The sequence below is a fragment of the Salvia splendens genome, chromosome 13, assembly GCF_004379255.2.
Source record: "Salvia splendens isolate huo1 chromosome 13, SspV2, whole genome shotgun sequence".
NCBI lineage: Eukaryota > Viridiplantae > Streptophyta > Magnoliopsida > Lamiales > Lamiaceae > Salvia > Salvia splendens.
Window position 1 is genome coordinate 10,095,678 of NC_056044.1, and position 15,471 is coordinate 10,111,148.

Genomic DNA, 15,471 nt, shown 5'->3' on the forward strand with positions numbered 1-15,471 from the left:
TCCATTTCCATCTTCATACGGAAACAGTTACATACTTGTGGCAGTGGATTATGTGTCAAAGTGGATAGAGGCAAAAGCAACCACCTCGTGTGAAGCTAAGGAGGTAGCAAAGTTTCTTAGAGCTAACATTTTCAACAGGTACGGAGTGCCCAGAGCTATAATATCTGACAATGGGACGCACTTCCGCAACCGGACTATTGAAGCTCTGATGAGAAAATATGGTGTCCACCACAGACTGTCTACACCTTATCATCCTCAATCCAACGGCCAGGCGGAAATATCCAACAGAGAAATAAAGGCGATACTGGAAAAGACGGTTAATCCGTCCAGGAAAGACTGGAGTAAGAGGCTTGGAGACGCACTATGGGCTTACCGGACGGCATACAAGACGCCTATTGGGATGTCACCATATAGGCTTGTGTTCGGCAAAATGTGTCACTTGCCCGTGGGAGTAGAACACCGAGCATATTGGGCGGTCAAGGAGATAAACATGAGACCCGAATCCTGCGAGGAAGAGATGAAATTGCAGCTGCAGGAGTTGGAGGAGCTAAGGCTGGAGTCATATGAATCGGCGATGTGGTACAAAGAGAAGACGAGACTCTGGCATGACAAGAACCTCCGGGTCAAGGAATTGCAAGTCGGGCAGAAGGTTCTTCTATTCCAATCCCGGCTCAAGCTAATGCCTGGTAAGTTAAAGTCCAAATGGATTGGGCCATACACTGTTGTGAGTCTGCGTGCAAATGGAGCTGTAGAAATCCAGGGAAGTTCTTCAAACTCTACTCCTTTTCTTGTTAACGGTCATAGGGTAAAGGTATTTAGGGATAGCTCGGAGATGTGTGTAGTGGATGAAATGCCACTACGCGCACTCCATGATATCGCCTAATAGATCTGGGAAGTGAGTGTTCTTAGAAATTTCCTAGGTCCAGCATCCAAGAAGTTTTAGCATGACCTGACCTAGGGAATCTTGAGAATACTTGAACATAAATTGTAAATATTCAATCGCCTTCTTTAAATCAAGAAAAACCCAAACAAATCAGAAAAAAAAAATAATCTTCCAAAAATATTTTCGAAATACCAGACTCCTTAAGGAATGTTTTTGATACTGTCATACCCTAGACCCGAGGAGTCTGGCGTTTCAATTTTTAGTTTAATGTTTTTCTCTAAGTGTGATTTTGCAGAAGGAATTCACAAGGGTAAGGAGTTGTGGAGTAAAAATTTTGGAGGGAGTTGGCACCTGTTCGGATTTCAAAAGGCACTTTATGGGGAGGCGTACGGTCGCAAGCGTCATCACCTGCAACCGCCTGCCAAAACGTCCTCTCTCATGCCTACACTATAATCGTTTTGCCTTTTTATTTTTCGTTACCTATTCTCTCTCCAATATTCACAAACACAAAAATCCCCAATTTCCTCTCCCCTTTTACTCTCTCTAACCCTAATTTGCTAATTCCGCCCCAAATTCTTTACAAAAATTCCCCAAAACAACATCCGTGGAAAACAAACAAGGAACCGGAAGCACCTCAGGGTCCGCCGACTCTGGGGCGGCGGCGTTTATGGCCGAGCTATTCCAGAAATTTGGGGGTGCGGAGAAGGCGATGGAGGCATTCGCCATGTTTGCAACCGTAATGGGAAAATCCGTACAAGCTGCTCCGTCTTCTAGTGTACCACAACCGGAGACCGTCTCAGAACCCGTCGCCGAACCCGAAATCGTTCAAGAAGCCATCGACATTCCGGAACCCACTGCCGTACCAGAGGAGACAGTTGCTCCGGAGACCACCACACAACCGGAGGACATTCAAGAATCCACGACCCCTAGCCCGGAACCAACCACCGCAGGGAATCGTGAAGACGACTCAGATTTGGTCACAGGGTTGGAATTGTTGGCTATGTGCGAACCAAGATTAGACTCTGCAACTGAGGGGGAAACCCCTGTTTTGGAAGAATCTGTGGGGGGGGAGCCCCTATAGTTGGTGAAGGTGGGGGCGGCGAGGCCCTAAATTCTGAACAAAATGTGGAGGGGGATACCCCTGAGAAACCGGTGGGTACTGAGGCCCACGTCGGAGAAGGATTTGAGGGGGTAGAGACCCCTGTTTACATCTCGGGGGCAACCCCATTGTTGTCCAAGGAGGGAGAAGCCCTCGATTCTGAAATTAGCCAGGAACCCGCTGACGCCGGGGTGAAGTTGATTGTGGATCTGACCGAGATCCCAGAGGAGACCGACTCGCCGGTCAACCCCAGAGATGCTAGGAGGCGGGCTCGCCGGAGCCTCATTGATGAGATTGATGAAACTGTGGAGCCGACGGAGGAAGAATTGTTGGGTCCAGAGACCGCAGCTTCTGAACAGGTGAACTCTCCCAGACCTGGCAGGGGGGAGAGTGATGAGGAGAAACGTCGCCAAGCGACTGAGAAGAAAAGGAAGGGGAAACAAATTGCTCTTTCCTCGACCAAGAAGGCGAGAGGGAACTCTACTGAATCCACACTTCCGCCGGCAGCTAAGGTGCCATATGCCGCAGAAACCGAGAGCCCTTCTGAGTCCAGCAACTCGGAAGAGGAACAAGAAGAGGAATTCAACTTTGAGCCAACCGAAGTGTGGATAACAAACAGCTTGCTAGATGAAATGAGGGCGTTTGACGACCCAAAGCGCACGGCCATTTATAAGGAGAAGAGTACTGAGGGGAAGGTCGCTAAGTCCGGAAAGATGTATAGCTCATCGGAGCTCAAAAAGATTGCTTGCAACGATTAATTCCGGACTTTTATCGACGCAATAGGCTTTGATTGGTTGCTCAAGCACAGTACTACCGAGGTTCCGATTGACCTGGCCCGAGAATTCTTTTCCACCTTCCGATTTAAGTCCACTACCGATTTGGATGCCGACTCCATTCATTTCAGACTTTTCAGTGAGGAACATACGATGAGCATCCGGGAATGGACCTTGCGGATGGGTTTGCAGACGCGAACGGAGGACGATGAAGGCCTGTGGAGCGAGAGGATGATTGGTCCCCCGAAAATGACGCCGGGATTCAAAGCGCAAAGCGCATGGGAGTTCTTGACTCACCCGAGGGTGGGTCAGTTTAAAACAAGCTTTTCGAAGGCACACCACATCGAAAATAGGGTCCTGAGGTTTGCCCAGACTTTTATTAGTTACAATTTAATGGGCACAGCCAACAACGCTCTGACTACCGCCGATCTGTACTTCACATGGTGCATGGCTACGGGGGTAAGAGTTCACTTGGGCTACTGGATAGCCCAAGCCTGCCATCAAGTGACTGCAAATCCTTCCCGGCACCTATACACGTGCCACTTGCTCGGAGCTTATCTGCAGAGGAATATGATCATGAAGATCCATAAGGCATGCCGAGAGGTAAAGACGTGTTCGCCCCCTGAGGTTTTTAACATGGATTATTTTTTCAATAAAGGGTTGCTGATCGCACGCGGAAGGGAAGTATGCTTTTACGAGGTTGGGCAGTCAGAGACTCAGGTGAAACAGGAATCTGATGTGGTGGAAGTGAAGAATACTACTGGTTTGGAAGCAGGAGCCAGGATAGAAGTAGAGGAAGTGCGAAAGGAGGTTGGTTGGATGAGGTCAGAAATGAAGATGGTTCGGACTGAAATTGTGTCCCTGCGGGGTAAAGGGAAGGATAGTAGTGAGGCTGAGAAAGTGAGGAAGGAAGTCGCCGGAGTACGAACGGAGATGGAAGAAATAAGAGTAGAAGTTCGGAAGGTTAGGGAGGAAATGGTGGCCCTCAAGGGGCGCATGTCTGATCTTGTGGCGACATCGACCAGGTGTACTGAAAAGATGACGGAAGGTGTTGAGTTGATGATGGCAATGACAAAGTGGCTTAGAGCAAGGTTCCCAGAGACACCGAAGGAACTTCCGAAGCCTAGCGGCGATTCTACAACGCCAGGTCAAGGAAGTCTGACTGCGCAGAAGCCACCGCATGCCCCGAGGCCCCAGACTACTCCATCTCCCTCTCGGCCCGTGATGTTGAAGACAGCCGTACCCCGCCCGACAGAAGAACGACAAGAGAAGCCGGAGTTGCCAGCCAGAAAGAAAGCTAAGGTGACCCACCAGACAGCGCCACCAAAGTCTGGCCCTCGCGGGGGCCAGACCCCGAATTAAACCCCCCCCCCCACGGAGCCAAGTAACCTTTTTTTTTTTCTTTTCCGTTTTGTTTGTGTTCTTATATTCCAGCATGCTCTGTAATTGTACATATGTGTTGCCTTTCTTACACTTAGCCCAACTTTTGGTCTAAGTGTGAGAAGGGGGTGTTTTGTTTTTTTTGCATGCCTTAGTTTGTTTGTTGCGCCTTCTCCCACTTAGCCCGATGCTCGGTCTAAGTGTGAGAAGTTTTGCTCTGTATTTGTGTTTGTTGTTGTTTGCTTTATCAGTCTGCTGTTAGTACTTCCCTTTTCCCCCCTTCACTACGATGGCTTGGGGACAAGCTTGAGTGAAGCGGGAGGGGAGGGGAGTAAGTATCGTTTTTGTGTCTTAGGATGTGTGATTCGCATGAGCTAGCTAGATAATAAAGCAAGATCCCCTTAGTAAGAGTGATTGAAGAGAGAAAGCAGATCAACTTTGACACTTTCTTCCTTAATAAGCCGAATGCGATCTGAATGAAGTTAGGACGATGGAAAACGCCTTAGATAACCTAGCTGTACAGCCCTACTATAAAGAGAGTTATAAGCCTAAACACTTTTAGAGCTAACATGAAACAATGGGCTATCACTTGATTCTTAGGGAGTAGAGTATGAAGGAGAAAAAAAAATGGGTCAAGGAGGAATAAGCTGGACGAAGTCCAGAAACCGGAGGTATAAGCTGGACGAAGTCCAGGGAAAAAAAAAGAAATAGGAGGAATAAGCTGGACGAAGTCCAGGGGAAAGGGGTCGTAATACAAAAAAAAAAAAAAATCGTAGCCTGGCCCAGGGAAATTCATAGGAAAGGAGGAAGAATAGGGAGAAAACTCTCATAACCCGACGCATCAGTGGTATAACTCTAACTTTGGAGCGTTTTTTATCCTAACATCCATGGTGAGGAATGAGTGATCGAGTGAACCTAACAGATGGGAAATCAATAGGCTATCTTGACTAACTGACAGACCGTTTAGGCAGACGAAGGAAGGGGGGAGATTTGAAGACTGTAATCGATCAGATTGAACTTAAACTTGTGGGGATAGTAGCTTAAAAATTCGAAACTAGTTCATGCTTGTTTGTTTTGTTGTGTTTCCGTTCTTTGTGTTATTTTCTTTTCTAAGTACGTAGTTGCTTAGGTCTAGGAGTTTGTTTTGTTTTCATTTTTTTTAAAAAGTTTTACTTGGTAACCATGCATTGAAATTCGCCTTATTCCTATTTTCTTGTCTTTCATACTTGAGGACAAGCATGGTTTAAGTGTGAGCAGTTTGATAAGGCTAATTTCATGCATCGGTCTAGGGGTTCATTTCATGAAATTACTGGGTCTAACGCATTGAATTAAGTCAGGTATGTGAAGTTTTTCGCCAGGTCCAGGAAAAGAAGAGGACGCTTGCTTGGTCCTAGGAAACTGGCGAAAGGGTGAACAATTGGAAGAAAATTGCTAGACGGAGGAAGCCTCGGAGTTGAAGGGTAGAATAGGGATTTCTACGAAAACTCTAGAAGGCTATGTCCGCATCTATAAAAGGGAGAAGCATGCAGGCTGGAGGGACCTTCTCGGTGGAGGCCTCACTAACAGCCCCTTGCTCGATTCACCTCTCCACACACTTGACTCCTAATTCGCGAGAGATTCCAGTTAGCACTTGGCTGGGGTTCACATTTTAGCTTTCCAAGAGTGGTTCGAGGGTTGTAACACCATCCTGGTTCAAGGACGAAGAAACAATTTACATTTCCGTTGCTATTTACACTGATTCCGCCGAGCTTCGCTGTTCGAAGCTCGGTTTTCTTTTGTTAACCAATATTTCCTATTTTATTCCGGATTTTTACTTTCGCTTATGTCTATTGTGTTCATTTCTGGTTTGCTGGTTGAGTTCGCTTGATGTCGAGTTGGATTGTCGGAGTTGTTTATTTTTTTTGCAGTTGGTTTCTGATTATTTGCTGATATTTTTCGTTTGGATCTGAAGAATGGTTCTGTTTTTGGATGAATCGGAGGTTGGGTTTTGCTGGAGTTTGTGATTTGTTTGCAGATTGTTCTTGATTGATTGAATTTGGCGGTGATCGGAGCAGATCTGTTAGAATCGGAGTTATGGAGTTGATTTAGTTGATTGTTGAGTTTGGATTGCTTGGATCCGGAGTGGATTAAGCGTCCGACGTGATTCTGAGCAGGAGTGTTTAAATTTCATGCCTAGCTTACGTGTTTTCATTTCATTCCGCCTAGTTTACGTAGATCTGGTTTATTTCCGATTCGTAGCAAGTTTCCGGCATCTCAATTTCTATATTCTGATCGAATCTGGGAAGTGATTGTGTCTTTCGGATTGTGTCAATCAGTTAGTTATTTACTCAGTCAAGGAAGTGATTGTGTCTTTCGGATTTGATGTCTGATTCCAGTAAGTTTTCTGTGTCCTAGGTCTAGCGTTTACATTTCTTGCCTAGATCTAGTGGTAGTTAAAATCTCAACCCCTTTGCGTGGCAGCAGCCGTTTGTTTCCATAGTCTCTTAGCACTACCCTGCGAATCCATCTCTGTGGGATCGACCCCACTTCCCTATACTAATTCATAGTATTCGGGTTGAGGGATTTATTTTTGAAGGGGAGTCGAGTGTGTCCAACGACAAAAACACTGTAGTTCTCTTGAGTTCCTGGACCCAGTGATCCAGTGGATTTAAGGAGCGTGGTGTCTGGACCGAGCCTTGCATTAATTCTCAAATGTGCACACTTGCTTACTCCTGAGTCTAGTCATTCGACATTAGAGTCGAGAGGCAGGCCCAACAACAGTTTTGGAACTTCACTATAAAGGATACAAAGTCATGGATTTGGATACCAATGATATCTTCATTAGCCGAAATGTATCATTCCATGAATCTGAGTTCCCCCTTTCTTCTCAGCCTCACTCAAACTTTCCTCACTCAAACTTTCCTGCCTTTCCTCATGATCATAGTCAATCTGACTCTTCTCATTCTGATCATATCACTCATTCCAGCAGCTCCTCTCACCAACCTACTTCTACTTCACTTCATTCAAAATCTGGAAGGACTCTCAAAACCCCCCCACATCTCTCTGATTACATATGCAATTCAGTAACCACCACATCCAAATATCCAATTTCATCCTTTTTTTCCCTCAGCAAACTTTCTCAGCCTTACCTGAAATTCATTGTCTTACTCTCCATACTCAATGAACCCTCATCCTATAAACAAGCTTCCCAACATCCAGAATGGGTTTTGGCAATGCAAGATGAACTACAAGCCTTGATTAGGACCAATACTTGGCTAATTACTCATCTGCCTCCTGGGAAAATACCCATTTCTTGTAAATGGGTGTATAAAATAAAGTTCAAAGCTGATGCTACTGTGGAGAGATATAAAGCACGCTTGGTTGCTAAGGGATTCACTCAACAAGCAGGTGTGGATTTCCATGATACATTCTCACCCGTTGCCAAACTCACCACAGTTAAACTAATGCTATCTCTAGCTGCTGTAAAAGGATGGACTTTAGCTCACCTTGACATTAATAATGCCTTTCTCTATGGTGATTTGGATGAAGAAATATACATGACACTTCCTCCCGGATTGATCATCACAGACCCTCCTGCTGGTTCAGGCCAGCTTGTCTGCAAACTCAGAAAATCACTATACGGCCTTAAGCAAGCATCGAGGCAGTGGTATCTAAAATTTTCCCAGGTTCTTTCTGGATTTGGCTTAACACAATCTGCCTCTGACCATTCCTTCTTTTACAAGCATTCTACCACTGGTCAGTTTTTTGGTATTGTTATCTATGTTGATGATATCTTGGTGGCTAGTAGTGAAGATAGCCAGGTCTCTGACTTTAAAGAATTTCTTGGCAATCACTTCAAATTCAAAGACCTAGGCAATCCTAAATACTTCCTTGGCATTGAGATTGCTAGGAACAACACTGGTCTTTTCATATCTCAGCATAAGTATGCTTTAGACCTTGTAACAGATGCTGGTTTACTTGGATGCAAGCCGGCCTCAACTCCCATGGATCCAACCAAGTAGCTCCAAGCAGATGCTGGTGAACCTCTCTCTGATCCTACAGTCTATAGGAGACTAATTGGTAGGCTGGTGTACCTTCGTATCACACGGCCTGATATCACATTTGCTGTCAACAAACTCAGTCAGTTCCTATCAAATCCTTGCTCAGGTCATCTGCTTGCTGGTGAAAGAGTGCTCAAGTATCTGAAAGGCACAATTGGTCATGGCCTTTTCTACTCAGCTCAATCAGATACTACATTGAGCATCTTTTCTTATGCTGATTGGGCCGGTTGTCCTAACACTAGGCGCTCAATATCTGGTTTCTGTCTATTTCTTGGCTCATCCCTAATCTCTTGGAGATCAAAGAAACAACATACAGTCTCCAGATCCTCTGCAGAGGCCGAATATAGAGCAATGGCTCTTGCATGTTGTGAAGTGGTGTGGATTGTTGCTTTACTCAAAGATTTTGGTCTAGATGTGAAGAAACCTGTCTCATTATATTGTGATTCTCAGGCTGCTGTGCACATCAGCACAAACCCCGTGTTTTATGAGCGCACAAAACACATCGAGATTGATTGCCATACTGTTCGGGACAAGATTATTCAAGGAGTCATTCGAACTATCCATGTTTCCAACACTTTACAACTAGCCGATATCTTCACCAAACCTCTATCCACTACACCTTTTCATGATTTGTTGTTCAAGATGGACTTCAAGAGCATATATAGTCCATCTTGAGGGGGCCTATCAATGTTATATCAATGACATCTCACCATGCAATCCCATGCAGCTCCATGCACCTCAACCACACGGTAGCTCAGCCATGGAAGACGGTTATTAGTTAGTTTAGAATTAGTTAATGATTGTTGGATCTTGTTAGTTAGTTTGCTCTTTGCTCTTTGCTTTATCATCAGCTATATAAGCTGAGTGTAATGGTCTTCGATAATCAATCAATAAGATACTTCTTTCATCTCCAAAATATCTTCTCCTTTCTCTATCTCTCATGTTCATGATGATCGTTCTCACAGATCTGCGAAAGCGACTCCTTTCACAAATCTAAATTATCTAAATCATTAATTAGAAACCATCTCCTGCAATCACATTGACTTTCACAAAACTAACTAAGATTAACTTGAACAACAAACTAGATTTACAATTGGTTTCCTTTTGTTTTCTTTTCTTTTCTTGAATGGCTTTTTGTTGGTTTTGGCTGGAGTCTTTCTCTAATCCGAGTGAGAGTGAGAGTGAGAGTGAGAGTGGGGTTTGAGGTTTTGAGAGAGAGAGAGAGGAGAAGAAAACAACCAAAGTTTTCAGAAAACCTCGGGCTATTGTTAAAAAAAAAGAAACCAAACTTATCAAAATACAGTATGTAATTGCAAGTTCCACAGCAGCTCAATTCTCTCTCCATTTATAAATAAATATTCAATGCCTATTATGTAGAGAGAAGGATGGGGATTGGACCGAATGAGAGAAAGGCTTTGTATCTCTTTGCTTTTCCACTACGTGTATGTCTATTATTCTTTGCTGATATAAAACTCAAATACAAATACAAATACAACTAAACTAAAGCCCTATTTTTGTTCTTAACAAATAATTTTTTTATTTCGATCCAAAATATTACATTTTGAATTATTTGATCCTTCACAAATAAAAATAGGTCACATTTAGTCCATTTTAGACGGTTCCATTAAAAATATGACGGAAATTCCAAATTTGGACGGAAATTCAAAAATTGACGAAAACATGCCGGCTTCCAACTCCTGGTGTTCTGCCGCTGCTACGCACCGTCAAGTCGTCGCCTCGCCTCCTCTCCCTCGCCCTCTCCCTCACCCTCGACCCCTCCATCGACCACCTCCCCCTCGCTCACGCCGTCGTCCAGGCACCCTCCGCTACGGCTGCCTCCCCCGCCGTAGTTCCACCTCCTCCTCTCAAATCGTGGCTGCGGAAACACCGGAAGGCGTCGTCGTCGCTAATTTTGCCGGAGATGAAATCGATCGGATACACTCCCGATTGTGGCACCTGCAATTACCTATTTCTGACTCTTTCGAAAATCGGTCAATTCTTCGTGTCGCCTCCTCTCCCTCTCCCTCACCCTCGACCCCTCCATCGGCCACCTCCCCCTCGCCCTCGCCGTCGTCCAGGCACCCTCCGCTACGGCTGCCTCCCCCGCCGCAGTTCCACCTCCTCCTATCAAATAGTGGCTGCGGCAACACCGGAAGGCGTCTACGGGGAATCGATTGCTGAGTTGAGCGAGGCAAGGAAGGTGGACGCCGTGGCGGAGGTGGTGAGGGAGATGATGTAAGGAGGGGGTGACGCTGAGGGATAAGACGGTGACGACGGTGGGTGAGGCTGAGGGATGATGGAAGGTGGATGTCGTGGCGGAGGTGGTGAGGGAGGTTTGGGTTTAGGGTTTCAGTCAATTTTTTGACGGAATCGTCCAAAATGGATTAAATGTGACCCGTTTTTATTTGTGAGAGACTGAATAATTCAAAAGATAATATTTTGGATCAAAATCAAAAAATCGCAATATGTTAATAACCAAAATGGGTCTTTAGTCATACCAATACAATACCAATTCCTCTCTCTCCTTCAATAAACTATATTTGTCGTTTTCTGGGGATGAATCTTGTTGCACCAAAGGAGACAGTTGTAATATAAAATTAACTTTTTTAAAATATCATGATTATAATTAAGCTTAATATGTTCATGGGTTTGTTGTTGGGCGCCATGCAGTCTTATTTTTATTTTTTTGTGGTGTCGCGTTCTCGTGAACAAAGAATTTTGTCAAATAGAAACCTGCCGCGTCATGTATTGTGATGCTCTGGCGATCTGTGGAAGCGGTATAAATGCGGCGGTGGGTCCCACCTTCCCAACTCTAAATTAAATCTACTTTAGACAGTACTAATATTTTATTTTATTATAGTACTCCCTCGTTCTTTAAATTTTATCGCACTTTGACCGAACACGGGAAGAAATATAATGGAAAGTGAGTTAAAAAATTAACGGAGAGAGAGTCTTACTTTTATATACTAATTTTATAATAAAATGTGAGTGGTAATGAGTTAATGGAATATGAGATCCACTACTACTGAAAATGATAAAAAGTGAAATGCGATAAATTTTATGGGACGTACGGAAAAGGAAATATATGACAAAATTTGAGGAACGAAAAGAGTATAACATTAGTAATACATGTGAAATTTATTTGAATTTATATAATAAAAACTATATTTATTTATTAACTATTCACTATATAACTAAGACGATCAAGATTCACAGCTCAAGATGAGCTTGGTTAACCGAAGACAGTAGAGAAAGAAAGAGATAGATTTTTGTGTGGAGAATTTTGAATGTAAACTATTATTCAAGAATGATCAGTTATTCACACTAAACAACTCGAGCTCTACAACTACTTATACAAACAAGAACAACTAGAAGAAACAAGAATTCCTTCTCTAAAATCTGTTACAAACCGCTGCCAACAGCAGCTCAAACTCAACGGCTAGTAGCCGTTAGTTCTAAACTAACTTTCAAATATTTCTTGATCTTGTATTGCTTGCTCTTTTTGATCTATCATGCATCCTTATTGGTTTGAAAGCCTCATCCTTCTAACAATCTCCACCTAGGCTTCAAAACAATGATCAACACTTCATCGGACACAGACCAATCAACTTGCAACAATACTCAAACTTGTCTCGGTTTAAGGGCTTGGTAAGCATATCTACCGGGTTATCTGCTGTACCAATCTTGAGAACTCTCACCCTTCCACTCTCTACCTCGTCTCTTATAAAATGTAGCCTCACATCAATGTGTTTGCTACGTTCATGGAACTGAGGATGTTTGGCCAAGCATAAAGCTCCATTGTTATCACAGTACACAGATACTCCTTGCCTTATGCCAAATTCTGATATGAGCCCCAACAACCACTTACTCTCCTTCACTACAGATGTAAGTGACATGTATTCGGCCTCCATGGTGCTCAAGGCCACCACACTTTGCAAACTAGACTTCCAGCATATAGCAGTCCCAAATAAAGTGAACACATACCCGGTTTGGGACTTCCTTGTATCCACATTGGCCGCATAATCAGAGTCACAATACCCAATCAATGGCTCTTTGTTGAAACCATTTTCTCCAGAATATAGCAAGGCCAACTTGTCTGCTCCACCAAGGTACCTGAGTGACCACTTTAAAGCTGCCCAATGCTGTCTGCCAAAGTCTTGCATGTATCTGCTTGTCAAGCTTATAGCATGAGCTATATCTGGTCTGGTACAAATCATTAGATACATCAAGCTCCCCACAATGCTGGAATAAGGAATTACCTGCATCTCCTTCCTTTCTTCCTCTGAGCTTGCTTTATGATCTGCACTGAGTTTAATATTGACAGGCATAGGTGTTGCAGTGGTTTTCATATTTTCTAGCCTGAACTTCTTCAAAACTTTATGGATATAATCTGTCTGAAATAGCCAAAGCCTCTTATCGGCTCTATCTCTGACAATATCCATCCCCAAGATCCTCCTTGCATTGCCCAGATCTTTCATCTCAAAATCCACACTGAGCTGAACTTTGATCTTTCTGATCTCAGTCAAGTTTTCTCCAGCCAACAACATATCATCAACGTACAGCAACAAATAGATAGGACTCTTGGTACCTTGTTTCTTCACAAACACACAGCTATCATATTGGGACCTTGAGAAACCAAGCTTAGACAAACTTTCTCCAAACTTCAAATACCATTGCCTACTTGACTGTTTGAGCCCATAAATGCTTCTCTTGAGCATACAAACTTTATGTTCTGCTCCAGGGACTTCAAACCCTTGTGGTTGGGACATGTATATGGTTTCCTCGAGCTCTCCATTCAAGAAAGCTATCTTGACCTTTGCATACTCTCATCACTTCATTCTCTGAGACAAAAGAATATCCTCTCATTTCAAGTGTCCCTAAAGAAATAAGATTCCTCTTCACTTCTGGAATATATCTAACTTCTGATAGGATCCTCACTGATCCATCATTAAGCTTGAGTCTAACACTTCCAACTCCTTTGATTGTGCATGCTCTGTCATTTCCCAAAAGTACTGATCCATTGGCTTCCTTTAAGTCTTGGAACCAATCTTTATGTGGACAAATGTGAAAAGAACAGCCGGAGTCCATTATCCAAGAACCCCTCTCGATCTTGTCCACAACATTCATAACCTCAGCCACATTCTCTGCATCATCACTGATCTGGTTCGAGTGTGCTTTCCTTTCTTCAGCCTGCTTCTTCTTCCATCCGAAGCAATCCCTTTTGAGGTGACCAGGTTTCTTGCACCAGAAACATGATCGTGACTCCTTGTTTCCAGAATTCTGAGCCTTAATCTCCTCAAACTTCTGTTTCTTGAACTTGTTCTTGGTGATTTTCTTGATGTTGAGGGACTCGGCAGCACTTTCAGAGGGTTTGATGTTTCCTTTTTGAAATTCCTTCGCCATTAGCGCTGCATGAACTTCACTATATGTGATCACCTTATCTCTTCCGTACAAAATGGCGTCCCTCAATTGATCATATGAATCTGGTAGGGCATTCAATACCAAGATCGCTTTATCTTCATCAGCAATCTTCACATCCACGGCTTCAAGATCATCTACCGACTTCGCGAAATCTTCCAACTACTCAACAATTGATTTTTCATCTGTGAAGCTGTATGAATATAACCTCCTCTTCATGTAAAGCCTATTAGCCAAGGACTTGGCTAGGTAGACATCATCTAATCGCTTCAAGATCCCAGCCGATGTCTTCTCACCTTGCACTTCACGCAGTACTTTGTCACCAAGACATAGGATAATGGCGCTATGTGCCTTTAGCTGCATCTCCTCGAGCTTTGCCTGAGCCTTATCATCTGGCGCAGGCGCTTTCCCCGTTCCATCCGACTCATCCTGAGCTAGAACCGAGGACAAGCCTTGTTGCACCAACACGGCTCTCATTTTCATCTTCCACAAGCCGTAGTCGTTTCGGCCTGTGAACTTTTCGACGTCGAGTCAGGCCGCCATTATCACAGCACTTGATCGATCTTATGTCTTCCCCACAGACGGCGCCAATTATAACTAAGATGATCAAGATTCACAACTCAAGATGAGCTTGGTTAACCGAAGATAGTAGAGAAAGAAGAGATAGATTTTTGTGTGGAGAATTTTGAATGTAAACTATTATTCAAGAATGATCAGTTATTCACACTAAACAACTCGAGCTCTACAACTACTTATAAAAACAAGAACAACTAGAAGAAACAAGAATTCCTTCTCTAAAATCTGTTACAAACCGCTGCCAACAGCAGCTCAAACTCAACGGCTAGTAGCCGTTAGTTCTAAACTAACTTTCAAATATTTCTTGATCTTGTATTACTTGCTCTTTTTGATCTATCATGCATCCTTATTGGTTTGAAAGCCTCATCCTTCTAACACACTATGTCCTTAATAATTTGCCACCATTTGACCACACAGGTTTTAAGAAATGTAATAGAAAGGGGTTGAAAAAGTTAGTGACATGTGGGTCCAAATTTTGTATATTAGTTTTATAATAAAATGAGTGAGAATGAGTATAGAGTTCACTACCAAATATGATAAAAGTGAAAGGTGACAAATTTTAATAACGGTCGAAAATGAATATAGATGACAAATTTTCAAGTATCGATGGAAAGGGAGTAATAATTTGTACTATATACAGTAGTAATTACTACACTATAATATATTCTAAAGTTTTATTAGACATAACTGGATTAACTTTTTTACTACTATTAATTACTATACTATAGTATATTCTAAAGTTTTATTAAAAATAACTGGATTAAGTTTTCTACTACTCCCTACATTCCATAATAGATATCACAATTTTCTTTTTAGTTTGTCCAACAAAAGAGACACATTTCTTTTTTTGGAAAAAGTTCTCTCACATTAATATAAATATACTTCCTCCGTTCCCAAAGAATATGCACTTTGGGTTCGGCACGAGTTTTAATATAAAATTGGTAAAGTAAGAGAGAGATGGAGAGAAAAAGTAATTAAAGTATTGTTAATGGAGAATGAGTCTCATTTCATTAGAGAGAAAAGAATTTCCAAAATTAGAAAGTGCATATTCTTGTGGAACGGACTAAAAAGGAAAGAGTGCTATTCTTGTGGAACGGAGGGAGTATTATTTTCTCTTTCCACCGAACACACAAAACAATATCTCCTAAAATCATGTGTCATTCCCCAAGTGTACCATCTATTATGGAACAAAGAAAATACTATTTACTAGCTCTTTGTTAAATATACTCCCTCTATCCAAAAAAGTAGTTATATTTATGAATAAAATTAGCTTTTAATAAAACAGAATAGGAGAAATGACTC